Genomic DNA, 8,703 nt, shown 5'->3' on the forward strand with positions numbered 1-8,703 from the left:
GAATCATTAAGAAGAAAAAGAGCACTGGTGAGCTTAGTAATTACCAAAGGGCCTGGCAGACCAAGGAAGACCTCTACAGTTGATGATCAACTAATTCTCACCATAATGAAGAAAACCCCTCAGACACCTGTCAGACAGATCAGAAACATTATTCAGGGGGCAGGCATGAAAGTGTCAGTAACTACTGTCCGCAGAAGACTAAACAAACAGAACTACAGAGACTACATTGCAAGATAAAAATCACTAGTTAGCCACAAAAGCCGAATTGGCAGTGAAGGGAGAAGAGTTTTCTTTACTATGAACTAGAAGCATGTACAGCATTAAATTCTTCGGCCTGGCACCAAACTTCCCAAGGACAGTCAGAAGTTAGAAATATTACATGTACTTGTGTGTCTTTGAGTATGTTTTCTTTCTCTCATTAATACATTTCTAGGAGTCCGAACTGGTGAGCTTGGCCTTTCCTTTATCCTCCCCCCTGCCACCCATACAAGGGAAGAGCCGGCTGTGAGGCTATGCTGCCTGGGACTCTGAAAGCTGGGTAAAGACTAAATAATAATTTTTGTTTTAAAGCTTTTTATTTAACGTTGAAGGCTAGAGGTGAATGTGTGATTATTCAGTATCCATGCTACTGTATATGGTTAGACATAACCAAGAATTTCCTTCGTAAAATTTCATGCTTATATATGCTTATGTATTAACCATGTCCCAATAAGATACGGAATTGTGCATGTTATTAGTAAGATACTTTTGCTTATAAAAAGTGGGGATTGCCCCTGCTTTCTTCTGTTTCGGCTGGTCCGTCTTGTTCTATGTAAGTGCCGGACTCTCTGCAGAGATAAGTACTATTTCTTATATGGATATACCTTATGGATATACTATATATATGGGGAAAATTTTCTCTGCTCAACAATTGGCATCACAAACAGGATTCTCAGCACAACCACCTATCAGCCGCACAGAGGACCATAATCCAGCAGGATGGTGAGTATTTTTTTACCACATCATTTGTGTGCTGTGATTACTGTGCTGTTTGTAGGTGAATGCATAGGAGAATAAAAGAGTGGTTATTTACAGTTTGCTAAGAAGTGTCTAAAAAAACTGGCAGAGTTCTGGAAAAAGGTGTTGCAGATGAGACAAAGATTCACTTGTAGCAGAGTGATGGCAAGAGCAAAGAGGGGAGGCCAAAAGGAACTGCCTAAAATATAAACAACCCCCCCATGTGTGTGTGTGTGTGTGTGTGTGTGTGTGTGTACAGAGCCGTCCATGAGTATTTTGACAGTGATACAATTTCTGTTGGCTCTGTATTCCAGGACATTGTATTTGAAATTAAAACAATGAATATGAAGTTAAATTGCCAGATTATAATTGAATGGTATTTACATCCCTATCCAGTGATCCATGTAGGAATTACAGGCCATGTTATGCATAGTCCCCCCGTTTTAGGGGACAAATTAACATAATCTTAAATGAAGTCGTCATATTTAGTACTTCAAATGACTGTCTTTGACTGAACTCTGTGACCCATAGACATCACTAAATGCTAGGTATCTTCCCTGGTGATGCTCTTTCAGGCCTGTACTGTAAGCAAGTTCCTGTTTGTTTCAGGGCATTTTTTCCTTCAGTCTTGTCTTCAGCTAGTGAAACTCATATTCAGTTGAATTCAAGTTGGGTGAATGACTTTCTAAAGAAAACTGATACCATTGCGCTCAACAGCTTAGTAAGAGAAGATTGGTACATTAAGCCAATGAATAATATCAAGTGCAAAAGAAATGGTTTGCACACAGCAATAAGAATGCAAAAGGTTGATTATAAACCTATTTTATTAACTTACAGCTGAAGAGGAACTGAACACACAGACGTTTTGGCAAATGCCTTCATCAGTGTGTGTAGCCGGCTATAAAGGTGACATGAGTTCATCATTGAATTAATGATTGTTAAGGATTTCATTAATGATTGAATCTATGATCAAACCTTGTGTCACTTTTATAGTCAGCTGCACCTAGATGGTCCTTCACACATTTAAGAAGGAAAATATCTTGGTGAGTGACTTGGCCAGTCAAGAACATTGCACTTTTTGGCCCTGAAAAACTCCTTGTTTGCTTTAGCAGTATGTTTTGGGTCATTGTCCAGCTGCAAGGTGAAGAGTTGTTCAATAGGTTTGGAGGCATTTGGTTTGATCTAAACAGATAAGATGTTTCTGTACACTTCAGAATTCATCCTGCTTCTGCTGTCAGCGGTTGCATCTTCATTTAAGACAAATAAGCCAGTTCAAGTGGCAACCATACATGACTAAGTCATAACACTACCTCCACCTTGTTTCAAAGATGGGGGGGGGGGGGGGTGCATTGGATCATGAGCAGTTCCTTTCTTTCTCCACACTATCCTCTCTCCATCATTTTGATACAGGTTAATGCTCATCTCATCTGTCCATGAGAATTTTTTTTTTATTGTATTTTTTTATTTTTGCAAACAGTAACCTGGCCATTCTGTTCTCGAGGATTGCCAATTTTTCCTGGTGTGGCCTTCTCTTCATTTTAGTTTTTGACATATCTATACCTACATCCTGGAAAGTTCTTAATCTGTTCCACAGTTGAAAAAGGGTTTTTCTTCACAATTCTTCAGTCATCTATTACAGTGGTCTTCTGTGATCTATTAGGTTTTTAACTATTGCTGGGCTCACCAGTGCATTCTTCAGTTGCTACATGGTTCAACCAATTTGGATTTAAAACCCCCAAATTAAAGCTGACAGTCTGAACTTTAACCTCACATTCATATTGATTCATTTGTGTGTGTGTGTGTGTGTGTGTGAGAGAGAGAAAGAGAGAGAGAGAGAGAGAGAGACGACTTTTGATGTTTTGGTTTTGCACTCTAACATATTGTAATTCAAAGTTTCATTTCAAATTCAGTGTGCTGGGGTACAGAGCCAAAACAACAAATATTTTGTCACACACACACACACACACACACACACACACAGACACACACTCAATCACACACACACACACATGTGTGTGCATGTATTACCGTACATATATATCAACAAGACAAATTCAAACATTAATAAAGAGTTATACTCCTGGCTAGATAATATTGCTTTTGAAAATGAATGCAATCACTATTCCACTATTCCTAACCGATGGAATATGAGTAAAATAATAACACAAGATTAGAAACTGAGCAAATCGCCATAATGAGTTCCTCTAACTCTCACAAATCGGACACATAGCTAAAATAAATTCCACTTGTCAGTATTTTAATCAACTGAACATCCTCTTAATAGCAGACAAAGTTAACAAATTGTGCCCTGTACCAGGAACTTCCATCGAAGTGGATGATTCCATTTCCTGAAATAGCAGGCATGTATTGACTGCATGCTTTCAGTGCATTTTTTAAATTATACTTGAGGAAGGGGTGGCACTGTCGCATAATGGTTAGAGAAGTGGATTTGTAACTCAAAGGTTGTAAGTTTGATTTCCAGTTGGGGTGCTGCCATTGTACCCTTGAGCAAGGTACTTAGCCTGAATTGCTTCAGTATAAATGGATTGTATGAGGGGAACAAATTAAATATATGTAAGTCAAGTTTCTGTGAAACACTATTTAAAAGCATCTCACGTTAAATAGTGTTTAATTCTGGTGCCCTGCAGTCTAAAAAAACTAGCAGCAATGTGTGTGGTGAAAATGTATTTTGAGCAGGGAAGACAAAATGAGCTAAGCTGAGAAATAAAATTGATCGCAGAGAGATATAGACAGTTAAGAAATCATCCATTCTCAGAAACCCCTCTTTTCACAAAACTCTACAGAGAGCCTCTCCACCAGAGACTGTAAAAAATAGCGATGTTCACTAGCAATGTGAACACTTTAGCATGTTCTGATTCGGACAACAAAAAAGACACAAGCCAGCTATTTTAAACCCAATAAACTTAATTCCAAATTAGGGAAAAGAGCCTTTTTGAACTACAGTGCACCCAAGTCTTTTCCAGCATAATTACTACAGGTCCACAGCAAGATAACATGTTTAACATTTAATTAAGTATATTGTTCCATACATAATTTTAAAGGAACCTATGTGGACAGGATGGAATATAATTGCATTATTATAGCCTCACATGGAGCATTTGAGGTACAAAAACATAAGCACAACAACAGTTTTCTACAAAAATCAATAATTTCTCCTGATTTGTCACAATGCACCCTTTGTACTTTCCATTGTTTCTGTAGTTAATTATTTTCAACATACATTGATTGTGTTCAGTTGCTCAAATAAAAGATTAGGTTTATCCCATCTTACTTACAATATTTATGAAAGCAATACTGATTTACTTTTGTGTTGTTTTGCAATCACAATATATTTCCCAGTATATTGATTCAATTTTGTACAATAATAAAATACAATATCCTAATTTATCTCTATTCTCTCAAGAATTACAGGAACAATTTTGTTCTGAATTTTAAGCACCATAAAAACAAGTTTAGGTTAAACACATAACAAAGTCTGTGTTCATATTTCATTTTAACTTCTGATTATGTTTGTTTCTCCAGGTCGTTCTTCATATCCATTACCTTTTTCTTACCACCTAATAGTGGATCTGTTCTCTAGGTGGACACTGCCATCTACTGCACAATAGTGACTGGGTTTTCTAATGCATGAGCTGTGAATCATTCTGTGCTACCTATTGCCAAACTGTCTTTTGCCAAAGAGAGTCCCTTATCCTCATCAACTGCACCGCCCCACAAATGAATCCAATTCCAGAAAAATAAAATCCTAAATTTAGGCCTCAGTAGAGACATACATTCATTAAATAAGTGGCATGTCTATACCAGCTGGTATGAACCCATTTACCCATCAAAGTGCAGCATTTCACTTTATTTTGACTGCACTTTTTGGCTCTTTTGCTCCAGGTGGAATGCCTTTATAATGAGTGGAAGTCTTTAATATAACTATAAGATTTTTTTAAGCGTTATTTTTTCAATGCAAGAAAGAAAGAAAAAAAAAATCACAAGAAGTGTATAAATTGAATTACCTGTAAGCCAGTACAGGTGCCCAATAAGATCACTGCCTGAATATGAGCACGTAAAGGAGGCAAAAATAGGATCATTTTCTCAAAGAGGATTTGGTATCATATTCAACAAGATGAGCCGACATGGCTTCTGAAGATGTTCGGTAAAAAGAGAGTGTGAGAATCGGTTGTTTGTGCTCATGGATTGAGCTTATTGTTCTGTGAATAATTACTGCAGCTGTGCCTTTCCGTTCCAGCAGAACAATTACAATCATTATTCGGGATTACTGTATCTTTTTAATGTCATTTTGTTCTGTTATACTGTACAATTATACAGAGACGTATAATGTAGGCATCAAAAGAAAACAGTATTGCATCTTTACTTTCTCTAGCAGCCTTTACAATAATACACAATATATTATCCCTGAAATAAAGCAGTGTTCAAGCAAACAAGATGCTAGAATATTTTGATAACGTATTTATAAATGAACCGTTTGTGAACATATCAGAGAAAATTTGACTTTATGATTATTTAATTATGCCTTGAAGCAACCCCAGCATATACTGTATATCCCAAAGAGCAGGGCATTTTGCCTACACTTGTTTTGAATCATGTATTAGTTTTCTTTATTTTCTTCTTTATTTGAAGAAATCCTTCAAATAAGTCTTTAAACACCAGGGAAGGCACTAAGATATCTATTAAACATCAGTGAAGCTTGATGAAATGCTGGCAGGTGTGCCCTGTTTATCATCTGAAGAGGCCCTGTGGCAATGAGCTCTGCTTCAGCCCCGCACACCACAGTCTCCGGGGGAGGGGCCATGCGGCATCCAGGCCACAGGCAGGATTTATTTGCCCCACTGCGTCTCACTGTGCTTCCACCTCAGTCCTGCATCAGACCTGGGTACTGTAACATGGGCTCTTCCACAAGCATACCCAGGGAACATTATTGTGATGAAAAGTCAGTCAATGGTTCATTAAATGCTACCTAGGCATTCAGGTCAGAATCCAGCTCCAACCCAGCAAAGTGAAAGTTTTCTAGTTGACTATAATGTAGCCAGGCAAATTCTGAGCTACAGTATATTCAAAACGTCTCTCAGCCTAGATTTCCATCACTCTAGATGTCTAGATTTAGGCTTTTTCTCACTGGGTACGGTGAAAAAGATGTCAGAGTGAAACAGGAGCACAGAGTAGATCTCTGGACAGGATTTTATCCAGATTTTTATCATTCCAGTCCTGTTCACCAAAGCACAGTTCAAAAATGTTCTTGTTTTATTTTTCTGTCTTTTTTGTTGTTGTTGTATGTCATTAGATTTCTTTTATTTTGTTCATGTGGTTAATCCTGTTCTTTAATTTTGCATGGGTTGTGAAATTTCAGTGTGCTCTTCTCTGTACATTGGTGTACGTGGTAACTGATTTTATTCTTGGTGATCCTTCTTTAGTTTTATCCTATTTGATGTTCTAAAATTGGATTGGTCTAAAAGCCTGATCCCTTTAACTTTCATGTAGTGTTGTCCAAAGGCTATGAGTCACACATATGATTCACTAGTTTGTATGTGCCCTCTTCCGCAGCTTGGATGTATTGTGACCTGATATTGTGCACAAATACTGTGCTGGGAGCTTCCATAACCGTTGGCCTTGCAGCATAATAAATGTCTTTCATCTCCTGCCCCTGGCTCAAAGGCTACATATTGATCATGATTGAGCAGCAGTCCCAGAGTCATGTACTGTGTGCAGTAGAAAGGCATAGATAATGCATGTTACAGTATAAGTATGCAGCTCTGCTCTTCAAATTGAATTCTAATCATAGCACTGATTACACAATTTTAAATAGTCTGCCCTGTTGTAGTACTACTACTACTACTACTGCTAATAATAATAATAATAATAACAATAATAATTTAAAAAATTAAAAAATTAAAAAATAATAATAATAATATGAAGAATCATCATCCTTGTTATCATCATCATCATAATTGTATTATTATTAATTATTATTATTATTATTATTATTATTGTTATTATTATTATTATTATTATTATTATTATTATTATTATTATTATTATTATTATTATAAAAAGAAGAAGAATCTTCATTGTTAACATTATAATCCTAATAACTGTATCTTTATTGCGCTTTTCAAGCAGTGGGTATTTCACAGGCAATTAAAGGAGAGGTAACACTATTTTTTAAATGCAAATAAAAACAGTTATAAGTATCAAGCATAAAAAACAAAACAAAAATTGACACAGTAAAAGACTGATTAAAGTGACCAATTCCAAGAACAGGAGTTAAAAAATATACTACCAAAAACAGAAAAAATAAAACAAAACCCAATAAAAGCTAGCAAATTGAGCCCTTCAGAAAAAGCAAGCCTATAAAACATTATTGTATAATTCTATTTTTTTCAACTTCAACTGATCATATAAATACTGTGTGAGCTCAAAGGGATGAAGAGCCTATTTCTGGTAGTCCACTGCAGAAAAACATATGGCATCATACACTGATGAGTCCACTGCAGTCAGTAGTTAGAAAATGGCCATTACATCAGCAGCTGTGATATATTCTGCTCAATTAGTGGCAGCTACTGCAGATCTGTTCTGCAAGCCAATCAGCTCTAGAAGAGGATAAACAGGGAATGGAAAAGTTTAAATGTACGATAGCATTTTGAGATCATTATTATTTCTCAATACAAGGCTGGTTGATGGATAATTATTGCCACTAAACTACCATTTACTGTACCTGTTTTATTTTTCCGGAAAAAACATGTAGACACCCTTACAAACATTGTTACAAATATTAGTACAATCATTGTTTGTTTAACCAAATGATAGGTGTTGTAATATGTTAAAAACTTTTGGGAATAAATGATTGATATTGTGCATTGTAGAATTACTATTAATTTATATATATATTTAAATCTATTGCCCAATGTTTCCACTAGGTGGTGGACTTCTTCTTCAATTCTCCTTAATGCTATTAAAGTCTTTTCTGTTTTTTTATTTTTTTATTTTTTGTTCTTTTATTTAAAAAGTTGATCTAAAGGCCTAGCACATATAGGCTGAATGCATTGGTAGTACTTCCTCAAGAAAGCTTGACAGGGAAAATAAATGTAGATCTATGGCAAAATCGCAGCACATGTAGTACGTTTGCAGCTCTCTGGGCAAAATTAGTTAATGCTTCTCTTGTTAGACTGTTTAGATCCCTGGTTCCATTATTTTTCAATGTAAGCAACATATATTAAAATCATTAACCTCAGTAGGGATTCATTGCGATCCATTACTTTTTTTCATATTGAACATCAGTGAATCAATATAATGGACTCAGTCAGAGATATATTGCCCTTTGAACACAGAACCATTAGAATATGGAAAATGAGACTTCTTCAGAAATGTTATATATGGTTGCAATGGTATGAGACCATTCTCAAGTATGAATTACAGCATACATGCCCATTTATAAAGGCGGTGGAAATATATCATGAATGCTGATCTGGGGTTGATCAAACAAACAAAAAGACTGCAGAAAAACATTGCCATTTCCTTGGTTGGGGGTGATGATGTAATCTACCTTGTGCCCTTGATGATGCATTTAAAACCGTGAATCACTGTGTTGCGCATCATTGGGTGCTTTGTAATCAGATGTGCAGAGGTGAAATCATGCTCACTCGACTATGGGAGAAAGGAAGAATGGGAAGGTCAATACAA

This window comes from Anguilla anguilla, chromosome 7 (genome assembly GCF_013347855.1).
Source record: "Anguilla anguilla isolate fAngAng1 chromosome 7, fAngAng1.pri, whole genome shotgun sequence".
NCBI classification, from domain to species: Eukaryota; Metazoa; Chordata; class Actinopteri; order Anguilliformes; family Anguillidae; genus Anguilla; species Anguilla anguilla.